The sequence below is a fragment of the Nelusetta ayraudi genome, unplaced genomic scaffold (genome assembly GCF_046127955.1).
Source record: "Nelusetta ayraudi isolate G7.1 ecotype Tasmania unplaced genomic scaffold, CSIRO-AGI_Nayr_v1 ptg000135l, whole genome shotgun sequence".
Lineage (NCBI taxonomy): Eukaryota > Metazoa > Chordata > Actinopteri > Tetraodontiformes > Monacanthidae > Nelusetta > Nelusetta ayraudi.
In genome coordinates, this window is record NW_027466185.1 from 19,583,647 (window position 1) to 19,610,367 (window position 26,721).

Sequence of the window (26,721 nt, forward strand, 5' to 3'; positions counted from 1 at the left end):
CTCTCTCTCCCGCTTTCTAAAAAGGACGTGTTTTGATGCCAACATGTTTTGTGGCACGGGCGGTCGGGGCTGTAGCCAAGCAGGAAAAGAGAGAAAAAGAATGGGAGGGGTTGGGGTGGAGTGTGTGTGTGTGTGTGTGTGGGGGGGGGATGTGTGTGTGTCGGGGGGAGATAAAGTGGAGGGGACAGGAAATAACGTCGGAAAAACATCTCGGATGCGGCCGTGAGTCACGTCGCTATAATGAGCGCCAAGGTGAGTAAATGTAGCGGGTGCGCACATTCGCAGCTCCGCGGGATACCTGCAGGGGGCCTCGTGGGGGATGTTGACAGACGACGGCGGGGGTGTGCGTTTGCGCGTGTGTGTTTTGTGCCCCGGGGGTCTGACGGAATGAAAGTTCACAAGTTCAGGTTGAGCCGAGACGGCGCGGGAAAGCAACATGCGAGAACGCTAGTTTGTGTTTGCCGTACCTGCGAGGGCCTTCCGCCGCCGAGGCGACGTGACAAGAGGCGCTCCGGTGCTGGTGGGGGGGGCGGTGGGGGGGCGGCACCTTCTGAAATATCTGCCGCACTTTAAACGCAACGTGAGACACTACTTCCGACTCGGCAGCAGGCACACGGCGTCCCGTTGCCTACCGTGTTGTGTAACCAAAACAACAACAACAACAAAGAATGGAATTCTTCAATTCCATTGGGTTGTTCCCTTCAGGGGTGGCCACAGCCAATCATCTGCCTCCGTCTCACCCTCTAATATCTTCTGTATCTTCTCTGACGTCAACTAACTTCATGTCCTCTTTCACCCAGAACCATACATATCCATCCATGAACCTTCTACACAGTGTGCGAAATACCCGGCAATATTCAGTGGGGGGGGGCGGGGGGGTTGCCTCCTGCTTTGGTGCTCAATGCCAATCTAAATTATATCAACATGCAGCATGCATGTTTTTAAAAATGTAATATTAACCAGATCTTAAAGACATTTTTGTGACAATTTTACATACATATATGTATGTATATATATGTGTGTGTGTGTGTGTGTGTGTGTGTGTACTGCATATATACAGTATTTACAGCCATTTGCCGTCCTCACAATTATTGAAATTCAAAAAAAAAATTGTACACACGTGGAGTTGTCAGTATTGGGCGTATGGAAAACATAGCCGGGCGGGCTGGATCGCCACGTCCCCGCGGTACAGTCCGCCGTCCGCGCCGGGGGGGGGGATTTAGCCCCGCCTCCCGTCCTTACAAGGGCGGCGTGAAGAAAACATAAAACACACACGAAAATCCCAAATCACTTGACGGAAGAGTAAACCCACAACACCATAAGCAGCTTTACCAGAAAAGATCACACATTCATGCTCTCCTCTGCTGCCCGCCCCCCCCCCCACCACCACCACCACCACCCCCCTACCCTCCAAACACCCCCCTGCTTCCCCCCCACCTCCGGCTTTTCTCTATTTACTTGTTTGTTCCTTCTGTCAAATTCGCTGAAACTGAGGACTGGATTAAAAGGGTGCACGGCCGGGCCAAATGAGCTTTCGGTCAATCTCGCCGAACAGATTCCTTTTGATGAGGCGGAGGCACATCTGTACATCCTCTTTTGCGTAAACTTGCGGGGGCCCCCGCGGAAGACAAACAAGGCCGTGACGCCAGCGTCTCGGCCGCGCCGCGCGGAAACGTGACGGCGAGAGGGGGGGGGCGCTCTCTGCAAGTCTCCTGCGAAATCAAGAGCTGGTGCTCGCTCGGGCAAACTGCACCGCCACACCACCCCGTACCCACACCCCCAATGTGCTAAATAATTCAGGGAGGACAACAGGACTCACCCCATCACAGGTCTTAACCCCCCGCTGCGCCGCATCCCTCACACACGCGCACACACACACTCACGCAGGAGAAGTGTTCTTTCCGAACCAAGGACACGCGGCACTGCTAAATATTCCATTGTGTGAAATGGCGTGTTTTCCTTTATTCAAGAGAGAAAGGCGGAGGTGGGGCCTCGTTATTGGAAAGCACAACGATGACAGAAAGCAGGCCGGGAGGCCAAAGGGAGAAGGCGTAATTGCGTCAAAGAGTTCAAAGGCAGAAATCCGCATTCCAGACTCGGCAACAGAAATGTTCAGGCCCTCCTCTGTTTGTTTGTGACACCTTGTTTCCTCGCCGAACGTCTGGTTGCAGCCACCGGCCGGCCAGCCAAGGCCTGGTCCGCACGGAGTCGGAAAAACAATTCATTTCCTTATTTGTCTACAAAAAAAGACTGTTCCGTAAATACGGCCGGCGTATCAAGAGATGTGTGTTTTTTTCCAGATGAGACCGTTGAAGAGGCCGTCGTGCATGTACTCCGGTCCTGCGGGTGGCGCTGTAACAATGCCAAAAAATGATCATAGAAGAGTCAAATTTAACAATCCACTGTTGTTGATTTTGAGGTTGGCACAAGCCATACTCCGAGACCGGAGTTCAAAAAATAGCTTATTACTCCCAGAATGGCGCCTCCGTGTGGATAAAATGTGGACATGATTAAAAAGAAATGACAGCCTGTATGTCTCCCCTGAGTGAAGTTGTGGAGGAGCCTTTTTTATTTCTTTTTTTTAAAAAAGGTGTTATTAACAGAGAATGTCACTTGGTCCAGTTCCCGATTAGCGAGTTCATATGGAAATCGGTTGAATGTGATTTGAATCCAAACAAGCCATCTTAATTGGAAATGCTGCCTGATTAGTTTTCAGCAAATCACTGTCATCAATTCAGTGAGGATGAAAGACCCCTGAGGTGCTGGGAGAAGATTACAGATATAAATTAAGGGGAAAAGGGACGGGGAAAAATATATTAATTGGATAATATAATCTGCCAAATAATGATAGTGTTTTGGCCCACCAGGGGGCGGCGGAAACAAGCAATTACAATAATGTTGATATATTTATGATATTACTATCATTAAAAAAAAAAAAAAAAATGGATTCGCACTGGGAGAAAATTACTCAGGAAAAAAAAAATGACTGTTTCCATTCACTCCCCAGCCGCTATTACGCACAGTGTTCAATTTCTCATTAGCACAGCTAATCAGCTGATCACATGGCCAGACGTGATGAGGACGGCAGAATGGGGAAGAGAGAGGAGATTTAAGGGAGTTGTGGCCGCGTGAACATGGCTGTCGATGGAGAAAGGTCCCAAAGAGAGAAAGCGGCCGGTGCGCAGCAGTCGTGCGGTGAAAAATGCCTTGTTGACGTCAGGGGTCAGAGGTCAGAATGTGCCGACGGATTGAAGGCCAACGGGAAGTCAAATAACTGCTGGTCACAACCCAGGTCCTCAGGGTAATATCCAACAGAACACATCGCATGGTGCATGCAAGGTGTCCATAATGAAGTGGCCGGTGAGCGCAAATACATGCAAACACCCACATGTATTTTTGTTGACGACTGGACAACCACTGCTGATATTTTATTCCTAGTAACGTTCTGGTCTCCGGCGTCATGTGAAGGAAACACAGGTATGTTGCTGTCTGCAAATTAACAATCCATGTTGTTGCCTGGTAAGTCTTTGTTTGCTTGTTATGCCTCTCAGAGTGTAATAATGAAACTGCCTTCTGCATGCGGACGGCAGAATAATGAGAGTTGGATTTTTCTTTGGCCTAAACAAAGGAGTGACAACACAAAGAGTCCCTGAGGCATGTGAAGAATATGACAGATGTTGGTGTTTTTAAAAATGCCCCAAAAAAACAAAAAAAAAAACAAAGTGAGGACTTTGTCTGTTCTGGGAATTTCACCCCCTCATAGTATAATTTAAACCCTCACATGAACATGACACAGGAATGAAAAAGACAGAAATGTCTGATTTTGGGATGTTCTCAACCCTTTCTATTACATGTTTGTTTTTAAACGTCATTTTCTTTGATTGATTTTTGTGTTATATTTGATACGTTTGAAGTTTTTGCTGACTTCAATTTTTCACACCAAAAGTCTATACGCCCGTGAAGTCAAATCAATGCTATTCCAGTCATTCATCAAAATAAATGAAGTCGCTCGGTGTTCTCGTGGGCTTCACATTCCGCACGCGCTCTGTTCCGTCCCAGGTTAAAACTGGATGTCTCAGTCAAATAATTCACTCTTGAACACAGAAAACGCTCTTGTACAATCAATAGGAACTAATTCGAGTCAGGGAAAAAAAAGAAGAAAAAAAAAAAGGCAACCCTGGCGCTGCGTCGAGTCACTTGAAAGGCGACGGGGTGCACAGGAACCAGTGGCGGAGTGAAACCTCCCTGCGGTACCCGGGGTCTATAATTGTGGGGAGAAATAATCCATTCAGGGGGATGATTTATGCGCTCGCGTGGATTCAGATGAACTTTAAAGCCGTCGCGACAGGATCTAATTATTTTCCTCAAAATTGCAGTTATTATTAACTTATGTACCGCACTATAATTTTAATTAGAAGCCAAATCAAAGGAGAGGGCACCGTCGGTGTTGCCACGCCTACTCTCAAACGGCATCCTGCACTGCAATATATAGCACCTATCACGCACATGCCTGAGGGGGGGGGGGGGGGGGGGGGGGTATATAGGGGGGTTATAGAGTGGCACTGAAGGAGTAGCAACGCAACCATTGGTTTCTATTTGCAAGTCTTTTTTTTTTTTTTTTTTTTACCACTACAACTACTTTAAAGTGCGAACTAAGGACGGATTTCAACTTTACAAACGTTTGCTTTCTTCTTCCGAGGAAGCAGTGAGGAATCGGTGGTTTTTGGATGACTAGTTAAGGAGTTGACGGCCTCAGTCTGTCTTTTTTTGGGTTTTTTTTTTCATTCCAGATCGCAATGCAATATTTTTGCGCAGCTTTGTTGTGCGTTTTTCATCACACCTCTTTTTTCAGTTTTATCATCACGTGGCAAATTTGACAAGTCAAACTTTTGCTGTGACGACACACCGACTGTGCACACGTAGCGCCATCCAGTGGCTCGCAAAACACGGTTTCGCTACTGCGGGGAGACAGAATGTTCAGTTCGTACTCAACGGTTGCTGAGAAAACACCGATTGGAACACAGATGGCGGCAGTTGCTTGCTTCGAAACAATATGTCACTTACAATCAATCACTGTGGGGGTTTTATTTTAAAGCCAAACCAGCATGTTGCTGAGTTTGAGCATTCGAAAGCCAAAACATTGACTTTCATTTTATACCCTCCACATAAGTGGGACCTACGGTGCAGCTACTGTTTGCAGACAGGTGGCCAGTTCACGAAGTCTCACTTGCATCGCGCTCTCTCTCTCTCTCTCTCTCTCTCTCTCTCTCCCTCTCTCTCACACACACAACACACACACACACACACACGCACACACACACACACACACACACTTTCCCACCCAGACGGCAACAGCTCTGCCACGCCAGACGACCAACTGTTTGTCCAGCGCCGGTCTATGGTTCAGAGATCACAGCACAGCAGCTTCAGAACATTCAAATGACTCACCCTTCACTGCAGTGACATGCACGCAAACCAGACACCTCCACTCTTTATTATTATTATTAGTAGTAGTATTGTTATTACTATTTTAAGGTGGAAGGATTACATGCAAACAAATTTAGAACTTACAAAAGGGGGACAAAAGGAAACTGATTTGAATAAGAGGGAAGGATAACTTTTACTTTATGCTTATTCACTTATACTTCTCCATTAAGGTCAGGAGCAAAACGTCCTTCCAGGGGGCCACAAACAGTCAGCTCATAATGGTCCTTCCTTCCCCTGTGTCTTCTGTCCAAAATGTGCGGCTTTCTCTTTAGCTTCATAGTTGTTTAGTTGTGGTTTTTGTTTGGTCGTACAGTTTTCATTGAATGAAAATGTAGCTTTGAATTCCACGGCTCTTTTCAAAGCTTGCAGCTGTGGCTTGGGCCGAGTCGCGGGCACATAGGTTTTTGATTCAGAAAATCAAAGTGAGTGTAAATCACACATTGACACAAGACTTCCTGTTCAGAAAAAGACAGGAATGAAAAGAACAAGAAAAGAAGAAGAGGCGGAAAACAAACCCACAATGAACTTCAGCTGGAACGAAGGGCAAAGAACAAAAATAAAAAAGACCAACATTACCGCACAAGACACTGGTAAGTGCTGTCAGAATGTAAAAAGTCTAAGCCTTGACGCAGCCGCGTGGAGCACTGTGCCAAACTGTTCTTCCGAGAAGCACTGAACATTGAATTTTGTGTCATCGCTGAAATATTTCAATCTACTTGTTTTTGCTGCAAAGTTTGAATATTCACTGCTGCCATGAAAATGTCCTTGCTTCACCGTCTTTCTTTCTAACTGCACAGCTTGTAAAATAAGATAGATTTAAAAAAAAAAAAAAAAAAAAAAAAAGTCAGTCTGCTGCCACACAAGCTCAAAAATGTGAACAACGCTGAGCATCGCGCAGCGTTAAACTGCGGCACGTCAGCTCGTCTTTGGCGCCGTGCTGATGTTTTCACCTTGAACGCCGCTGCCAAAGCACGTCGCGGTGCTTGCCGAGCGCTTTGATGACTCCACCTTCCCGAGCATCCCACCAGGAGCTGCGCCTCTGATTCCGGAGTTCTCAGTAATCCTCGGTGCCACGGAACATCTTTCGCAGCCGGCTCCCCGCGAGCGCTTTGCTTGCGTGCGACTGCACAGCTGCGAGAGGCACCTTCGCAAACTCATCTCGTGTTTCTCCCTTTCATGCCAGTTGCACCAGGCAGTGCAGGTCAGAAGTGTCGTTTGCGCCGCTTACGTAATGTTTGTGATGCTAACACCGGTGGCACGAATCAATTTGTTTTTTGTTTTTTTGCTCACGTGACACAGCTCATTTTTTTCTAAAACTGACATGAATCAGATCTCCAAACGCCACCTCTTGCTGAGCAGCAGTTGCAATGTTCAACTCTGACAGCGTAGAAGACGTATGACACAGAGTGAAACCAGAGGTAGTATTGCTAGTGTCACGATATCAATACTTTTTTACAAAAGCTGAATATGTTACAGGACTTTACAGCACCTTGACAGCACCTTCAGAGCAGCAATGGTGTGCGATTCTGTAGGATTTGGTATCGATCCGATACTAAGTGCATAGCCAATATCGGTATTGCCAATATCGGCAATACCGATATTTTATTAGAATTAAGGTGGATATATCAAATTGCGAAATCCAAACGAATTTTGCATGACCTTCTGTTTTTGCCGAAATTCTGATGTGATTTTACTTGAATATGTTAACCTTCAGGAGTACGGGTAAAAAAAAATAATAATAATAATAATTCCAACTTGATGTGGGTAGTTGTTTAAATATACCTCTGCACTATGAGACAGGTCGACATAAAGGTTGCCTCTCTAGTGGAACTACAGTGAGGACAGGAGAGAGGCTGAAAGTAAAGTTTCAATCCCAAATGAACTGGTATTAAAAAAAATATCGGCAGCGATACTGGTACCTATATCGATACGAAGAAACAACATCTGAAGTGACATCTGCGAGCATCTGAATCAGGCGTCCTTGATTTCCTGCATCAGCCTTTCAGAAAATGTAAACACGAAGCATTTTTGGTTGAAACATGTTAAATCACTTTCACCGTCGCTTTTTCAGGAGTGATGCGGTCACAGTGGGAATCCGACGTGGGCCTCCAATCTAAGGCCAATGTGCAAAGTTACACAAGAATCAGGCTTGACAAACAGTCATGGAGGGCACACGCACGCAGAGCATTTCAGGGATTATTAATAGCGTCTGTTGGAATTCGGCGGTGACGTGGGCGCGCGGTTACAGTCCGCGCTTCACTCATTTGAGAGATGACAAATTGGAAGGTGGATGCAAAAATGTCCCGACTCCGCTGTGTTCCTTCAGATTCGTCACCGCCGTGCCATGTCTCCCCAACATGAGTCACGGGCGTAGGGCGTCACAGTCTGTCGAATATTTTTTTATTTCTTTTTTTTTCGCCAAACGCCTCCCACAGAACGTGGAGATTGTTGCGTGATGGCGATGATGATGTTCGCCAAGCGGTAAAACAAGACGCATTCGGCAGTCGTTGATTTTGGGAGACGGAGCAAAACAGAAATCTGCAGGGGCGAAATGAGCAGCGGAGGCAGACGGGGAAAACGCGCACACACACACACACACACACACACGCACACACACGTTGAAAAAAAATAGCAGTGCGGTTAAATTGAGGCTGATTGTATTCACGGCGTAGACTCGTCTTTGTCCCCAAGCTCTGTCTAAATATTGAAGCGGATCGTAGTGAAAAGAGTCGGCTATCCAGAGGATTCAACCCAATCTGCATATTCATCACAATTAATTAGGATTCCTCTCTCTGCCATTATTATTTTTGATTTTTTTTTTTTTTTTTTTTTTTTTTTTTTATCTTTCCCGCTTTATTTCTCGAGAGGAAACTCCGTGACAATGTTGGGGTGGTGATCGGAATCTGTTATTGGTGGGGATGGGTTTTGGGTAAGAGGAGGTTCTGGAGACACGCGTGTTTGACGCACTTTCAGACCGACGCTGTCTGCATCAGATTAGACGACGGGCCCTCGTTCCTCCGTTGATACCAACTGCCAGCGCTCGATTGGTATCCTTTTGTCAGCCGCCGCCTTGCGTCGCGTTCCTCGACGCCGCGAGTGAAAGAGACCATTGTCTCGCCGGGCTCGCCAACCGGGCCGAGCGGCCGAGCGACCGACTGCGGCTCAGCCGACTTCCTCTTTCAATTCCGACGGAAGGCAGAAAAGGCTGTCGAGGAAAGAGAGAAAAAGTTTCATTCATGAATAAAGAAAAGAGTCTATTGGTATGCCAGACTGAGTTTTTGCATCAGGTTTCAGAAAAATCCAACGGCACTAACAGTCACATGCAAATCGTTGTCCTTATCTCTGCATCTGATTGTTTCTGGTCGTCTTTAAGCAGTGAAGCAAAGATGATTGACGGGATTTTTTTTACCAACAATGTGCAGTCTGAATTCATCTTTCGCTTCCACGTAGACGAGTGGAAACCAAACAGTATGATTCAACATGTCTGGAAAAAAAAACCCACGAAAATCTAACAAGACGTCCTTACTCAGTTCACCTACTGAAAAATGGCAAACTCAGGTTATCAGGACAGACCTCCGATGAGCAACAATTGTGACAATACAGCCAAACGTTTACTTCAAGGAGGATTTTAACATCCGATTACCAGAAAAATAAACCCAGCAACCAGGAAAAAAAAAAAAAAAAAAAACTCAAAGGTTAGAAACACGAGAGTGACACCTACTGACTGGGAGGTACAGATCTCATAATCTACAGTATTATTTAGATTTTGTGAGAAGTTGCGAAATGAAAAGTTAAAAAGACAGCATCCTCAACACACGCATTCAACGAATTCAGATTTCGCAACCAGATTGTCCCGTTGACATGAACACTGAATAAGTTGACAGGCCTGAATTGTGGGCTAATGATGTACACCGATTGCGACATGATCACATGGCCCCACAGACAGCTGTAGCCAGAACTCTGCCAGTATTTCAGAAAGAGCTGTTAGCGAGACGAATCAGGTGTCTTCTCCTTCTTGCTGTGTTTCTCTTGAAACTGCAGCATGGGCAGGAAGAGACGAGCGCGGCGCGAGCACGATCGCTGCATTAAATGGTGGACATGCGCACGTTACACCACCTCCTGCGATGTGTACACTGATTTTGCAAAGACACGATTTTAATTTCAGAGACTACCTGAAAAGAGAATAATAACAATTTGCAGCGGCCAACCCCATCAAGAAATAATGAAATATTACAAGCAGACGATTTGCCAGTTGATAATTGTGCCACTGGGTTACTTAAGGGAGATTAGAGACCGGGGAGATGACAGGAGTTGTCCATTAAGCCAGAACTGTGGTCCTGGTGTGAATACTGCATTTCCGTGTTTATCGCAATTACAGGCCTGTTCACTGGTTAACCTCCTGCAGAGGGTTCAAATGAAAGAGGGGCACGCACACACTTTCAATTTTACGCCTAATCCACTTGAATACAGATATTTTCCTCAATATATATTGATTTTAAGGCCATTCCACAAAACTTTTTTTTTCTTTTTTTTCGCACACTCAAAAATATACCAGTACATATTTAAACTTGACAGCTTTAAAACCAAGCAGTGTTATTTAGGGGTTGCGGACACATCTGTGCTCCAGGGAACTGTTCTCTGCAAAACCGAGAATAAAGCTTTTAATGAGTTTGAACCAAAGACATTACTCCATAATTGTTATGACTTTTACAGGCAGCGATTCATCACAAAGACAAACAATTGGCATTGGGTTTTTTGGGTGAAACAATTGGATGTTTTCATGCCTCGTTGAAGGGCATACGCCTAAACTGGATGCTAGAAACATATTTTGTGGCCTAAAACACTGTCTGCAGGTCATCAAAAATAAGCAAATCTAAGCAATATCCACACGTACACGCGTGCCCTGTCTGCCACTCTGCATCAGGTCTCTCCCTCCGCGGACGAGGACGGCCCCGTGAGGCCGACTGACTTCCCACAGGGGGGCTGGCGTGCAAGGGGGCAGCGGAGTGAACGTAATCGTCATTTTTTTTAATGTCACGGCGAGAGAGAAAAAAAAAGGCAAGAAAGTTGCGGAGGTCGACACGCCAACATTCGACTAATGGGCCGCGGCCACGGGAGACGACGGGCGAGGGGGAGGGGGGGAGGTCAAAGGTCAGCCAGATGACAACTTTGAACCACAGGCCAAAAAAAAAAAAAAAAAAAAAAAAAAAAAGCTCTGCTGCTGCTGCTGCTAATCTCATCTAATGATGTCCCTGTAGGCTTGACATGCCTTCTGCCAGCCTCATTGCCATTAAAGCGCTCTGTTGTTTGTCTTGCTTCGGCCCTCGCGTGCGTGTGACAGATTCAACGCTTCGGACCGCGGCATTCCCGCTCGCACAGATGCACAGACTTCACATTTCCGTCTGCAGACGGAGGAGGTTGACTTTGCGCCACATGAAAGCACAAAGGTTCTGGCGTCGCTGCGATTCCCATCTCCAGCGAGGTGCGCGACCCGGCGATTAAAATCAGAGGTCGTCGGAGTGCTCCTGCTCCGGATCGACCCACGCGCGCCGTCACTCCGGATTAGCGTCGCGGCTATTTTTCTTTTCTTTTTTTTTTTTTGTAACAAGGCAGCTTTTATGTAATTATCTTTTTAATTAGCCCATCTCTGACCTTGCTTTCATGGCAGTTTCCTTACTTTTATCACTCTTACGTCGCCGCCGCCTTTTCAGGGCAATTTTCACCGTTGTTCCGCTGAATGTGCCGTGTAATCACAGATTACAGCTTTAATTGTTATCGGTGAGGGTCGTGGATTTAATTGCTCCCCGGCACGGCTTCCTCGAGCCTCTCGGAAGCCCCGCTGACGGGCGTGCGCCAAGACCTCGGCGAAAACACGAACAGCTGTGACATCTGGCGAGAGGAACTTCTGTCGTACGACATTAACGAGACTTGAAGAGTTCACACAATGCCGATCGAGGCCTATCGCCACCAGATTAATGGCGCTTTGTAGTTGAAAAACAAAAACAAACTTCAAACTCCAAATCTGCGGTCGCTTTGGCCGTTTAATACTAGTAATGCGATGCAGCAGAAAAATATATTCGGAAGGGAAGAAAGCCACACCATGTCAAGGTTTAGTGAAGCGTGGGAAATGTTATTGTGATTATAATTCTTATTACTGCCGGAGACCAGATTTTGCTGTCACATGTTGAGATTTTGGGCAACTTTAACCAGTTCAGTTGCTGAGATTTAATGTCTGAAGTCTCACAGGTCCAGCTTGAAAAGCTCCGCTTTGTATCGTTTTCATTCGGACAGAGTATTGCCGCACCGGTCCACTTCCTTCAAGTTAGCAGAGCAAGCAGCGCTGGCTGGTGTCGAGTTTTCTAAAAACAGGAAGCTGAGCGAGCTTGTCAATAACGTCACGGATGCTGCAGTGGCAGCAGTTTTATTTCCGGGGCTGCACATCATTTTCTAACAGACAGGGAAGCAGAGAGGAAGTTAAAGGCTATTAGCTTCTCCTAGCTGGCCAGATTCAGATAAAGTTGTGTGCCATTACCTTGTTGTTCAGACAGAAATTAAGAAATCTCTTAGAGAAACACACAGAGAAGGCTTTTCAAACGATCCAATTAGTTGTCCAAGTGTTTCATATGGGCTCTTTTCCAGATGGAAATGAGAAGCAAATCCAATGGATATGTAAAATAAATTGTCTGGTGTGACTTGTATTTTCAAATTCACAAATGATGTTCTGGATATGGTCCCCATTTGATCCCTAAATGTCCAACTTTGGGGCTAATCCTAAACTTGGCAAGAAACAAGACAAACTTTTACCTTTTCAAAAGGTGATTTTTGTGGCTGTTTTTAACTCAGCATTTAGGTCAGAATATGTTCTGTATTGTGGAGGGCAATCACTCATGGGTCTTTCTTTGTTGACCTCCATTTAGGTGTCCTTGGTCAGATTTAGTTTGAGAAACACTGTCACAGATAACAGCCATCCCCAATTCTTTATCCACAACAGTGACAGTTGGTCCGAGTGTGTTTCAAATCAGGACGCTTTGAAGATGCTCACTTGGGTTGAGCGGAGGTCATTTGACAGAAGTTATTTTTCATTTCTCCTGCCAACCAGGTCTCGAGGGTCCGAGCGCTTCCCTCTCTCGGCAGCACAAGCGGAGGATGTGGTGAACTGAGTCGTTGTTCCAGTCGAGATGTTTTCAGGTTGACACGACTGAAGCCGAAACCACATTTTGCCACTGGGGACCAACAAACAGGGATTGCGCAGTAATGATGTGGCCTCAGACCGACCCAAGGGTGGAAGCAATAAATTCAAATTAAACCCCTCATCTACAATCAACTGGCCTTTTTCTCTTCTTAAAGGTTGTCATATTGCCCCTGCGTATGTTTTCACTAAACTGTCCGTCTTTGCTACATTTCAAATTGATTGCAGACTTCTTATTAACTGACCAGCTGCAATCATATTGACTCAGTTGTGGAGATTCCAGTTTTGGTTGTTTATCCACTTTATTTTTGTGGTCCCTACCAAGAAATGTGCTGCTCGGGCCGAAACCCAGATGACTGACCGGGCCTCCCAAAGTGCACTTCCAAAACTGCAGTTTTAAAAGATAACAGTGTAGATATTACAATGTGTATTCAATGATCACCATTGTGCCAAATTGATCAATAAGATAGAGTAAGATAAATAAAAGTAAGTCTAGACGAATGCACGTTAACCTGTAAGAAACTTGTAGGAGTGACTATAGAGGTAGGAATGAATAAATACAATATATCGGTTTTTGATCTTGCATTTGAAGTGGTGGTTGTCATTATTGTGTCACCAGGAAAAACAACTTCCTCAAAAAATGTCACGCGCTTGATCCAATGAAGCACTTGGACTTCTTGACAACATGAGCATTTCCTCACCCAAAAGTTCGGTGTTGTTTTTCATCCTTGTGGAAAACTGAGACCTGCGTCTATGGCATTCTCACCACAGCCGTGTTCTGCATCATTCATTCATCACTGCCACCTGATGCCTTGCCTGCCACTTGCCTCGCGGTCACCAGTTTGAAAACAGCGTGCGCTGCGGGCAGCCTGCTACAAACAAACTGGAAGCCTCGTGCACCGACTTCGTATTCACGGAAATCTACCGTTGCCGGCTTGAGACGGGGAGTCGCACCCTGGACATTACGTAAGGTCGTAAGCCTGATGTACTGGTATGCTGCCAAACAATTACCCAGAAGTCCTTGCAAATGTATACAGCTTGAGTTTAGCTTCAGCAAGCACGAATATTTCTTGTCTGTCTACAAAATTCTTCCCAAAACATGCCGACAGGGAGAGGAAAGCAAACGCGTGCTGTGGTTGGAACGTTAGCCAAATCCTTTGGGTTTCTCCGACGCATCCAGAGCCCACAGAAGCCAATTTATAAGAGGCATTCATAATTTGAAAACTGACGGGGCGGATCAATAAGATTTGCTCCTGCGTTTCTTCAACTTTATGGACTGTGACGTTCAGCTGAAACGGTTTAAAAGACAGCCCAGACTCATGTAATGTTGTTTTGTCCTTGTCATTAAGGAATGGAAGAAACTTTTGATCAAACTGCTTTTCCAACAGCACCTAATCTCTTTAGGGGCAGCTGTTGTTTATAACTTGCAGCAGCTTCTTCTGCCTGGTCTTTTCCCAGAGATCCTCAGAGGAAGTTCTAGCAGTTCCTTCTTCCCCCCTCGCCCGCCGGTCTCATTTGTTCAGAAGGGAAGCCGATCGGTGGTGGAACTCTGTGGTTTTTTTCTCTGACAGCACCATTCAGTTGAAATGCCATGTCAGTGTTATTGTTATTTTTCCACCAGCGTTCTCTAACTTGCGGCTGTCTTACAAAAAAAAATTCATTGACATTTGCCGATATTGACAGAATTCGTTCAATCGGAGAGCCTTTTATCATTTTGACAAAATAGAAAAAATGTCTGCTGCTGCTGCTGCTGCTGCTGCTGCTGCTGCTGCTGCTGCTGCTGCTGCTGCTGCTGCTGCTAGAGGATGACAGACAAACGTTCAAAGCCCGACGCGAAGAAGTGGGACATTTGGTTGCTTTTTCCACCCAAGCACACCGCAGGACGGTTAAAGGGCTCCAGCTTTGCGAGCGAGCTCGCGAGCTTCCAGTAAAAGGATGGCACCATCCGCTTTCCAGTTCACACACAAACACAGTGTCAAACCGCAGTGCACTCACACTGCCAGGAAGAGGTCAAATTAATGGCTGACTCTGCAGCTCTCGGGCAGATGCTCAAACACACAAATACCAGCTCGGCTGCCTGCGCTGCAGTCAGAATCATTTCCATTCCACTCCCCCCCCCCCCCCCCCCCCCCCTTTCCCGCCCTTCTGCTCGCTGCCACCCTTTGCTTTTTTTTTTTTTTTTTTTTTAGCCCTCCATCCGCTCTCTCTCGCTCTCTCTCCCTGATTTGCATAATAGACTCGCTCCCTCTGAAGCACGGAGGCGCACGCGCGCACGGCCCCGGACGCACGCGGGGAGCCGACAGATGGCACCGCTGGCTTCAGACGCGGGGCAGGGCGGGAATGCGAGGGGAATGAAGGGAAGGGAATGGAAGTGAAGGGAAGGGAAGGGAAGAATGTTCTGGTAAAATAAACACATACATAGACACGCACGCACGTATGCGCGCGCTAATACCATAATTGTCATGGGCACTGGCCTTGGCACAGAGCTGGGAAAAACCCTGATGTGCCAACTCGCTGTACCCGATGACCTACCAAAAGCAGCAGGGGTGGAACCCGCTGCGGCGCACACACACACACATGCACGGGCACGCGCACACACGCACACACACACACACACACACACACACACACACACACACACACACACACATACACACAGAGCCCGGGCCTAATTATGCAAAGACATGCGTCCGTACACAAAGTCAGCGGAGGAGGAAGAAAAACCTTGTGTACTCAGACAAAACAACACCCCCCCCCACCACCACCACCACCACCACCACCCCACCACCCCCGCCTTAATCAATCGGCTTCCGGCTCTGGTGTTGCGCTTTATTTTCTATCATTTATTTATTTGGGGTTTTTTGCTTGATGGGGCTCTGCGACGGCCGCTAGTGCGTGTCCATACTGCCGGTCTGAGCCGTCGCTGTAAAGCTCTGGGCCTGATTATCCTGCGATGACTCATCCAGGGAAAGGGAGCGAAGGAGAGGAGGGGAGGGGAGGGGAGGTGAACTCGGTGCACAGGAACCCAAGAACCAGGCCACTGTTACATATCTGCATGCAGAGAGGGGGTGGGGGGAGAGGGAGAGAGAGAGAGAGAGAGAGAGAGCGGGGGTTGGGGGGGGGGCGTTTGAAGGCAGTGGGCCTTGAAAATTAAAAAAAATAAAAAAAACAAAAAAACAAAAACAGTTGCTACTTGGGACCAGGGCATGTTGAGAACCCAGCGAGGAGGAAACCCCTCACAGGTTTGCAGCCAGGCAGACCTTCCCGAAAAGACAGACAGACAGACAGGCAGGCAGCCAGGCAGGCAGGCAGGCAGACAGACAGGCATGCAGACAGGCATGCAGACAGACAGACAGGCAGAACCTTTGCCTGCTCTTCCTCAGATTGCACGCCGCGACCCTGCACAACGGCCCCTCGGCGGCGTGATTCTCACCGAGTACACGTCAGGTCACATAATTAACTTGCTAATGCAGTCGGTGATCACGCGCGCACACGCACGCACAGAGGGAGAGAGAGACAACAAAAACAACGGGCAGCACTTACAGCCCCGGGGCTTTGTTGACACTGTGTGAGCAGCAGCGTTTGTTGCATGGGAGAAAGTTGCGTAACGCCCCCCTGTGCCACCGCCAGGGAGGGGATTTGACATTTAGCGGCGGCGAGACAGGAGGTCAGAGGACTAATGAAAATATGGTTGCACGCTCACTTTTTTCCTCCCCGCATTTGCGATTCATCGATCGAGATGGAACGTTCTGTCATTCCAGAGGATTTATTTCCACATTTCCTTCCGGCAAAGGAAGGAGAGGAGAGACTTTAAAGGTGACCGGTGGTGAATCCGTGGGGTGTGAGAGAGTGAAGGAAGGTGCTCTGCTTTGGTCAGGAAGAACAATCTAAAAATCAATCTAAAGAAGCCTTCATTAAATGGCTATGGTTCATGGTGAACATTCAAAATGCCTCCATGTTTCGGCCCACGCCCACTGGTCTTCAGCAGGGCAGGTATCTCCCAGAGTCACCCTGTATATCAAGATGTGGGTGAAGCCGATCAGCACTCCAAGCTGTCAGAGCCACAAGTCCACAAAAGCTCCCTTTCCAAAATGTACGTGTGTAGTAGAACAGCACTTAGGAGATGATGAATAATAAAATCGCCCCCGATAAGACAAATCCCATCAGTGGACAAGAAGTGCAAGCAAGAATCACAATAATGCATAATTTAAATAGGACGTAACATGTAGAACCACAAAAAGGGGCAGCGACACGAGAGAAAAATCCAAAAAAGGAAGATGTACTATGCATACATAACACAGAAGTAGTTTAGGAGGGTTTGTCGCAGGAAAAGTTCCCTATTGGCTTGACACCGGCCGCCTTGTGACTAAGCTGCCGTGTTTACGCAACTCTTGTCTTGCCGGAGTAAAGATGAAAACACGCTGGTGTTTGTTGTTGTTCCATGAACTCGATGAAAAAGGTTCTGATTGAAACTGCCTGAGCAACATCAGGGGAATAATGACAACCACTGTTTACAACTCGTACGAGCCTCTTCTTCTCTGGTTTTCTTAAAGACGTCAAATCTCGCCTTTGTCACAACGTGAACGCTGCATAAACGCTTTTGCCTCTTTATCTCTGAAGGACGCTTATTGTGTTTGGAATCCATGGACAATGAGGACGGAGGATTAACATCCTCTACTGGAAGCCGGCAAGACGCGTGAATGAAAATTTCAAACTGGATGCCTGAGCGATCCAGCTGCTGAGCCGAAGGAAAAACTGTGACTTAAACATTTCTGGGGAACGCTCACTTTTGCAAAACTTAGAAATACTTTTTTTTTGTCTGTTGTTTTTTTTTTTCGCTCTCGGGTCTATACAGTCCAACTTCAACCAACTGTTTTGTTTTCTTCCATGCAAACTAAAGACCAGCAGCATACATGTAGTCAAAAAACAAGAACGAAAAAGATAAGCATATGCAAACACCCACAAGAAGGTTTAACTATTAGCCCAAGTTTGTCTCTCTCACTTGACTTTCGAGGCTCGGAGCATGAACAAACTTTCCCAGCCGGAACTTTTGTCCAAAATATCGTTTTTCCAAAAGAACACTCGCAGCCACTGGTGAGCTTGAACTTGTTCACAGAAGTATATTTGCTCTACTTGAGCTCAATATTTCAGAAAGGTCTGCAAAGTTATGGAAACACACACACACACACACACACACACACACACACACACACACACACACACACACACACATATACACGCACACGCATCTGTTGATCCTGATTGAGTCGGACAACGGTGGCGTTCTCACAGCGCTAACTGTCACCACAGTGAGAGGTCAAACAGAAACAGTAACACAGCTGAAATAAGTCACAATAACAAGAGCAGAGGGACGGCGGTGCAGCGGGTGCACGGGTGTATGCATCTATGTATGTGTGTGCGACAGCAGATTCTGAGGGGGTCGTTTGTTTTGTTTTGTTTTGAAACAGGCCAAAAACTGACGTTTGATGCTCACGTTAAGCAGTTAAATTCCCACTAAGTTCTACAAACACTGGCATCGAGATCGCAATCCAGTGTTTGTCCCAAAATACAAGAGTTCTCCTGTCTCAGCAGAGTGGAACTCACTCCGCTCTACCTTTTTATTTTATTTTTTTTTTCATTTTTTTCTAGCTCGCTTAGAAAGTGTTCCCGGTGAGACAGTCTCTCAAACTTCAGAGTGTCATAGTTTCCAGCGTGGATCTCGTCCAAGCACCGCGCAACAGAAGGTCACACACTTAGCCTGCTAATGGATTCCGTGTGCAGCGAGATGAAGGTAAACAGTGAAAAAAGGAATCATTTCAGCCGCGCGCGTGTGTGCGTGTGTGTTTTTTTGGTGGTGTCTGTTCTAGAGGAGGAAGGAAATGAGCAGTTACACTTTCATGCCAAAGCGATGGAAGCCGGCAGGTGCAGCAGGTGTAATTAACATAACAGGTCCCAGCGTGTGACATTAAGTCACCCGGACACGTGATTGACAGCGACAGCACGAGTCGTGTCAATCAAAGGGTTTGAGCCTGGCTCTGCTTCTGAGGGAGGAGGAGAAGGCAAAGCAGCCCTCAAATATAGATGTTGAAGGAGAATATTTCCAGCAGGGTCTTGCGGTGTCCAGCACTAGCTGCTTCTCCATTACAGTTTTTTTTTGCAAAACAAAAGCGATATTTCAAAAGTTCCAACAAGGTACAATTGCGATTTGCAGGTGGTTCCATTGAACGGTGTGATTTGAGGAGGTACAAAACATTTTGCATTTCGGAGCGGCTATTTCAGTTGTCACTACCGCCGTTGCCGCTGATATCATCAGGAGACGAAGGCAGCGGGTGAAAGTTCAAAGGCAAAGTCCGGCCGTCTGGGAGTGGACACGAATGAGGCATTTCCGGGAGAGGATCGTCACAGAGGAATTGTGGATTCAGAATTTCAGAATGATTCGGGATACGTTTAATGATGCCATTGAACGGTGGAGGTGGAGTGAAATGTCTCCACTTTTCACATGTTCACTTGACGTGAACTGGTCACGTGACCCCGCACGTCACGTCTGGTGACGTGTAAATAGGAAGTGTTTCCATGACACTTTTGCGATATACCTCTGTATGGATACGTCTGAAAAACCACCTCATGAGAGCGTCAAAACCTTTCAGCCATATTTGAGAGATTTTTCTGAGATGTGAGGTGACACAGCTACTGTCACCTCACAGCAAGGAGGTCGTGAGTTTGATTCCCAGACTGGCAGAACGGCTGAGAAGAAGAAGAAGAGCTTCTTCTCTAAAAAAGCTTGAAGGCCAGCGTATTTAGAGAATAAATACTAGGAATATTTCATAGAAAATGAAGCAGCGAAACACATTAGGCGCAAACTCTGTGCAAAGTCATCGGTACCATTCCACGGTAGCACTACGGTGATATGCAAATAACGGCGATACCCTGGAGTCGCAGTATCGTCACGCAGAAAGGAGTTCACAAATAATGTGGGGGGATTGATATTTCGATATCTTTTAAAGGACATGCTTATTTGTGAATTAATCATCAGCCTATGACACAAGTACATAATACGTTTTTTTGCACGTCAGAAAGTCACGCAACAAGCTAGCTTAGCGAACATTAGCTCACTTAGGTAAATGCTACTTTACGGCAGTAAATAGTGAATTACAGCCCCTGTCAATACCAGCGTTCATACTGAATTGTCTCACTCTTTGACTTGTCACTTATCAACTGTGTTATTTAGGGCATAATAATTTAATATTTAAGTTGTAAGAAATCTGTTTAAGGTATTTAACTGTGAGGAACATCGCACATAACCTTTAAACCGTGAATTAACACACCATTGATATTTTACGTTGAAAAATATAACAACTGTGTCACAGATAAATGCTTTGTGTGTCATTTTTTATATATTTGTTTAAAAACGTGTGCAGTCAGAGTACAACAGTATAACACAGGTGTGACGATATAAGCAAGTCAGGTTGAATAGAAGTCCAAAATAGGCGGTGAAAACAAAGACAATCGTGACTAATCGAAAAAATAATTCATAGATTAGTCGACAACAAAAATAATGCTTCGCTGCAGCCCTACATAACACATCGGGCCGAGTTTTCCGAGGGGAGGGCGCCGTTACGAGAAGGATGAGAGGGAAAGCGGAAAGTCCGAGGCTGATTTGGAAGGACAGTCTTCCAGGGAGGGGAGAGGGGAGGGGGGGGGTGTTATGTCACACGGCAAGAAAGGGCGGAAGGCCAGCAGAGGGCAAGAGGGAGAGAGGGAAGGAGAGAGAAAGAGACAGAAAGAGAGAGGTGTCCGGGACGGGAGGGAGGGGGGGGGGGAGGTAGATTTTCTATAAGCAGAAGCTAAAGAGGTCAGACTGCCAGTTTCTGGGTCAGAGCGCATTAAGCGAGAGCGGCCGCTCCGCGCCGCCGTCCGAGGGCCCCCGTGGCGACGCGGCAACGTCGGCAGGCTCCCACTAACTGTGACCACACATTACACACTTACTGCCAGCCATACAGTACCGCTCAGGGCGTCAACACATAAAGTTGCCCTTTACTGTAATCCCAAAGCAGAAAATAAGGGACACACATACGCACGCGCCAACACACACGCGCACGCGGGGGACCTACATCCTAACGGCTGGCAGCCGAGAGAGCGCAGCGGCGGCGTGTGCGTGCGTGCGTGCGTGCGTGCGCGCTCGACTGGCACGGACGGCAGACTGGAATCTGCGACGGCCTCGGGAACGACCGCTGAGGGCGTAAACATTTGAAGGCAACACGTACAGGACACGGTATGGAATGCGCGAGGATCACACCATTAGTTCGAGCCCGTGTCACAACACCGAGGTTTCTTACACCCTCTCTGTGGCCCCCGTGTGGAGGAGTGTGGGGGTTGGGGGTTGGGGGGCGGGGGGGCGGGGTGGGGTCACTGGAGCTCCGCCATTCACTTGGTTGCGCCGACGTGAAAAAAAAGAAAGAGCGATAAAATAAGATGCGCAAAGATACACGAACGGTGCGACGTGACAAGGAACGCAGTCGCTTACCTTTCGTCACCAGCAGGAGGCGCGTGGCGTCCGCGACGGGCTCCCTTTGATGCTGCCGCTGCCGACCCAGAAGCTCGACATCTTTTTTTTTCTTTTTTTTTTTCCCAATTTATTTATTCATGCGGTGTGGTCCAGCTGGATTGAATATAGATCTTAAGGGTTTCATTTACAGAATTTCAACTCCACTCTGCCCTCCAGTTCATCACGGTCCCAGATGTAGGGCACGTTTACCATTTTTTTTTCAAATCATCAGGGTGGGGGTGGAGCTGTCGATAAAATAACAAGCCATCCATTTCCATTTGGTTGGAGGAGCTTTGGAATATTCTCACAGACACAGTCGGCCGTTGCGCAACCAGAGTGTAATTTTAAAGCAGTGACTTTTTCAGAAGAGGCCATTCCATGTTGATTATAACAGGGTTGTTACATCAATTTTGATTATATATATTATAAATGTCTGCTTAGTTTGTGCTAATGTGTAAAGAGAAAAACAAAAACAAAGTAAAACTTATTTGGAAAAACCTGAATTTAAACCTGAACTCATTGTTCTTTTATCCTTTTAGGAGAAAATCACCTCACCTCAAGACTTTTATCATTAAGGCAGATGAAATGTTAACACGCCAGCGAAATCACTTGGACAAGGGTGGGATTTGAAGAGAGTTGAAAGCTCTGGCAGAGGCGACGAGCCCTGGAAGAAAACCCAGCCATCTACAACACCTGACCTTTTCTTTTCTTTTTTTTTGAAATTTCACACTAAAGTTTTGGAGAGTGCACCTGCTTTTTAAACAGCCCTGCATGACATCCATTCGCACGCACGCACGCAGGACGTTAAAGGGACCTTATGGATGGCCCGCGACTCGAGAGCCGGGAGTGCCGCTTTCACCTTGTCCATAAAAATAAGCTCTGGGTGGAGAGTCACACACACAAAAAAAAAAAAAAAAAAACGTGACATGGAGGATAAAAAAAAGAAAAGAAAAAAGAAAGAGCGGAACTCAAGGGCAAATAATAGACCCCGGCTGAACTGAAAGCAGCAATTAGACAAAGGAGACAAGAGAGAGCGGGAGGGGAAAAAAAGGCAAATATCTTTCCAATTATCAGCTCGGGAGCATGTTCTTAAGAGCAGGCAGAAAGGACAGGTTATTAAGCTTTAATGCATTGCAGCATAGGAGCCATTCAAGGCCTTCTCCCTCATTATACCCACAACTAGACCCGGCGGTGCGCGAGCGAGCGAGGGAGCGCGGGTGTCGGCGGCAGAGCGCCACGTACAACACTAAACACTTAAACACTGGTAATGAGAGTGCGAGTGCTGGCTAGTCCGCTTACGGAAGGAATAATTGCAGATTTAGCCAACAAGGGCATTTTCATTCTGCGGCGTGAGCGGGATTAGCACGCGCGTACAGAAAAAAAAAGAAGAAGAAGGAGAAAGAAAAAAAAAAACAACGGCAGTCACATTTTCCTAATAAAAGCACTCGGCGGGAGGGAGAGTGCCGCCGCCGACGGAAGAATGTATACAATATGTGGAGAAGCACGCGACAAATCCTTGAGACTTAATCTCGTTTTGTGGAGGAGGCGGCCGGTGCAACAGTTCCTCCCGGCCTCATGGGTTCAGTTCCAGAGCCGCAGCTCTAGGTTATGTTTGACTAATCGATCAATTACTTTCTTCCATTCAATTTGATTAAACCATTATTTGAATTAAATGAAGAGAAAAGTGAAAAAAAAAATTGCCTGAAAATGCTGTACAGCATCCAACAGTTGGAATGTAAGTATAAAAAGTAACAATGTAGTTTCTAGCAAAGCAACCATTCATGGAAATAAAGCAATAAAAATTGAGGGAAAATTGAAATGGAAAACTTTTTCAAATCGATTAAACGCGATTAATCGTTCCAGCTTCGTTTAATACTTTGCTATTTTTCTGTCTCGACGCAAACAAACTTCTCGGGGATGATGTATCGCCTCCGGTTGGAACATGTGTATTACTTTGTCACATGCTTTGATTCCACGGAAACAAAAGCCAGCGGCCGAGTCTCCGGTAATGAAATCCACCAAATATCTGAAGGAATCCATCTGCCCACTTTCACGCTCTGCTTCAGCTACGCAAAAAAAAAAAATAAAAAAAGAGAAAAAAATGAAAGAGGAAGTGTGGAGTTGGGGGGGAAAAGAGAAAACCCAGGGACCTGTCTGGAAGAGGACGAACGGTTTGGCCGCTCGGGCTCGCCGGGGGTGTTTGCACGAAGCCATCTGAACGCATTAGCGAGACAAAACGCCGTCCAACATCCAATCCCAGTCGCCGGGATCAATGAAGAAGTATCGGCTGAGGTGTTTCTGCTCAGTCAGCCACTAACTCCCCTTCTGTCCATTTTATTTTTTTTTTTTCCCCCCCACTTCTCCGTGCATCCAGCGATCATCGCCATGTGTTCACATAGGGGCCCGGGACCCTGATGAGGATGATTTTCCTGTAGATGGGATGATTAATGCGCCCCGCTCCAAGACGCTGAGTGAGATTGATGCTGCCCGCAATCCGGACCGTGCCCAATCTTTCATCCTTACAGTAAATATGACACTACGTCCATATGCATGCTGGGGAAAAAAAAAAAAAAAAAAATGAAAAAAAAAAAAACCTGCCTGATTACAAACAGCTTGCGAAGCCCCATCGTCCTCTCTAATGATTACATCCAAAGGCACTTGCTCTCAGTCAAACGGCTGTTATCCGTAATGAAATTAGCTGATTGCACCATCTTCCTCCTCGGCGCCGGGTCGAAGGCGCTTCTTTTTTTTTCCTCCCCTCGCACGGGGGTCACGGCGGCTAAGCAACCCTCGTTAAGCCACTCCGATGCAAATGAAATGCAAATGCGGCTAAAACGGAGCGGCGGTTAATTTGGCCTCCTGACATTGCAAACAGGATCCCCATGCAAATCGCATGCAAATGACAGCCGACGGTCTTTTGTCTCTATTGGCTGGGGTGGGGTGGGGTGGGGTGGGGGGGGCGGTTGTTCGCGTTCGCAGACTGAATTTGTCTACGCAAATATTTGACGGATCCGAGCGGGGGGAAGCGAACGGAAAGCAAACAAGGACAGGGTGGGGCGGAGAGTTCGCGACGGGTCAGGAGGCCGTCGCCGCAACAGCTGAGCTATTATACGCCCACATCGCCGGCCCGGGCGAGGAGAGGAAAAATACAGACCTCAAAAAACCGGTGGAAGGGTGGGAGGGGTGCGGGGGTCGGTGGTGGGGGGGGTAGGAGAGCCCGAGCGAAGGGAGCGGAGCCAAGAGCCAGCTGCACGAGCGAGCCGCCAACTCCTACATCATCTGGAGGAGAGCCTCGCGCAGTCGCTCCCTCGCACCGAGATCTCCTACACATGGACATAAGTACCAAGCTTCCGCCCTCCCCATCGCGCCTCTGTAACACACGCCACACATCAGGACGCATCGGCCAATCAGAACGAGCGGGAATAAACCCTTTTCTGATGATTTTCTGGCAGATATAACCAGTCAACAGTTTGGGCACACGTCTTCTCTTTCAATCTCACGACTGTTGACGATGCAGTTTCTCGCTGAAGGCATCAAAACTATGGAAACATAATTCCATGTTTTGTGCCTCGAATGACCACTGGGAAATGATTGCCGCACCTCCACATTGCCAGTCCGGTATCCAGTTCTTAAAATACATCCATGATGAATACAGATGGCTCTGCAATCTGGTCAATGGAAACTGGCAGAGTGACGTTGCGGCGGCAGTCGGCGAGGTCAAGCCTTTGTAAGGACGAGCGCCCCCCCCCCCCCCCACCACACCACCACCACCCACTCCGGAAGGACCTCGTGACGGAGGAAAATCAATACGGATTCCTGCAGACGGCGGCGGCTGCGAATTGATCTTCCTCCGTCCTCACTCAACCATCAACAGGGGCGGAGAGCGAACTGCAAGCTGTCCTCCCGCCCAGATTTATTTTAAATCCTGCACTTTCCATACGCTTCAGTTTGGGTTTGTGTCCACACGGTTTAGGGGTTTTCTATTTCAGCGGCGCTCAGCCGCACGTGTCAGCTGCGCGTGCGCGTAATAAGTGGTCGACCCCGTGCGTGTGCGCCAACCTCAGGGCGACTCTTTAGTCTGCACTTTACTGTCTCTTCCTACCGCCGTGCAAGGACGCGTGGTTGCCAAGTGAGGCCGAGCTCGCCCCATCTAGGTTAACTGTATACGCAGTCGTGGGGAAAAAAGTACTTGGACGCATCAAATTTTTACTCAATCCCAATTATTGTTCTGAAATATTTGCCACGGTATTTTTTTCTGTGTTTCAGAAAGTCTGGCTGCATCGGAGTTCCGCAAAAAAATGAAAATGTGTTTATTGTTGATTGTTGTTTATTGTTCACAAGACTAAATAATACTTGTTACTCTTGCCGAAACAGCCAGTTCTGAGCTGGATGGAACAGTGCACGTGCATCACGTGGCACTTTTCCCCCCTCCACTGTTTGTGGTTATGTCAAAGACATGATGTCAAATACTCAGAATCAAGTTGTCAGGATGAGATTGACTACAATTCCTTTGTGAAGAGACAAAAAACATATTGTAGCCTGTTTTTTTGTTAAAGCAAAGCAAAAAATGCAAAAGAAAAAAAAGAAAATGTGGAGAAAAGTGCTACAGGTGTGCATCAGACATGTATCTGCATCTGGATGTTGTTTTCCGTTTCATGCTTCCTCATTTTGAAACAAAGGTCCAAGACTTTTGCACACCTCCAAGTCCTCAACCGCAGCTTGTGAAGAACTTTCGATTTACAGAATTTCAGGAAAACCCTGTGAAGGTCTTCTTACTGAAGCGTTTTTGTACAAAAAAAAAAAAGAAATTAAATTTCCCACAGCATTTTCATTCTCCGTGTCGAGAACTTAGATGTGCCTTCCCCACACGCGACATCCCTTCTTTCCACACCAGTGCCGGATCTTTAAACGCAAGAAGGGCCAAAGGTACCGTGAGTCATTGCCTCCCTCTAATCTGCGTGCGTCACTGCTGCTTAAAAATAAAAATAAAAAATACTTTCACCACCCAAAAAGACCAAACGTTTGAAAGGTCCACGACCACAGAGACAGTTTTGTCACCACATAACCACAAAATTGTCGGTTCAGCCGTTAGATCAAATGAAGGACTGCACGGTGAAAACCTGCCTTATCAACAAGTGGAACCTTTTCAGTCAGCAGGGTTTCAATTCACTTTCAAATAGGATATTTCAAAAGAAACAAAATAAAAAAATTGAGAAACTGAGAACCGGTTGCTCCCAAATGAGACTCTTGGGAAATTAAATAAAATTTTCTTTTGGAACATTTATTGGGATTTGATAAAAAAAAAATATAAAAAAAAAGGAGAATCACTGTTGCTTGTTCTTGCTGAACGATCTGTCTGAACTCTTGCCATCAATTGAACATTGCAGTTTTTTTCTGTGCATGTGGGCGGCCTGGTTTTTAGCAGTGATGTAGGGTATTGACAGAGCCAGACCGTGACGAACAAGTAGGCCTTGAAAGGTCAGGTGGGCCGGATTATTTT

The 26,721-nt window shown here is 46.8% G+C and overlaps 1 long non-coding RNA gene across 1 annotated transcript; it reads right to left on the reverse strand.

Moving 5' to 3' along the window:
• Positions 1–7,757: 7,757 nt before the first annotated feature.
• Positions 7,758–21,056, reverse strand: LOC142877126 (uncharacterized). Its single transcript, XR_012923787.1, has 2 exons — positions 20,973–21,056; positions 7,758–8,692 (listed from the first exon to the last, which is right to left on the reverse strand). It is a non-coding gene; the product is annotated as an uncharacterized LOC142877126 (long non-coding RNA).
• Positions 21,057–26,721: the final 5,665 nt, after the last annotated feature.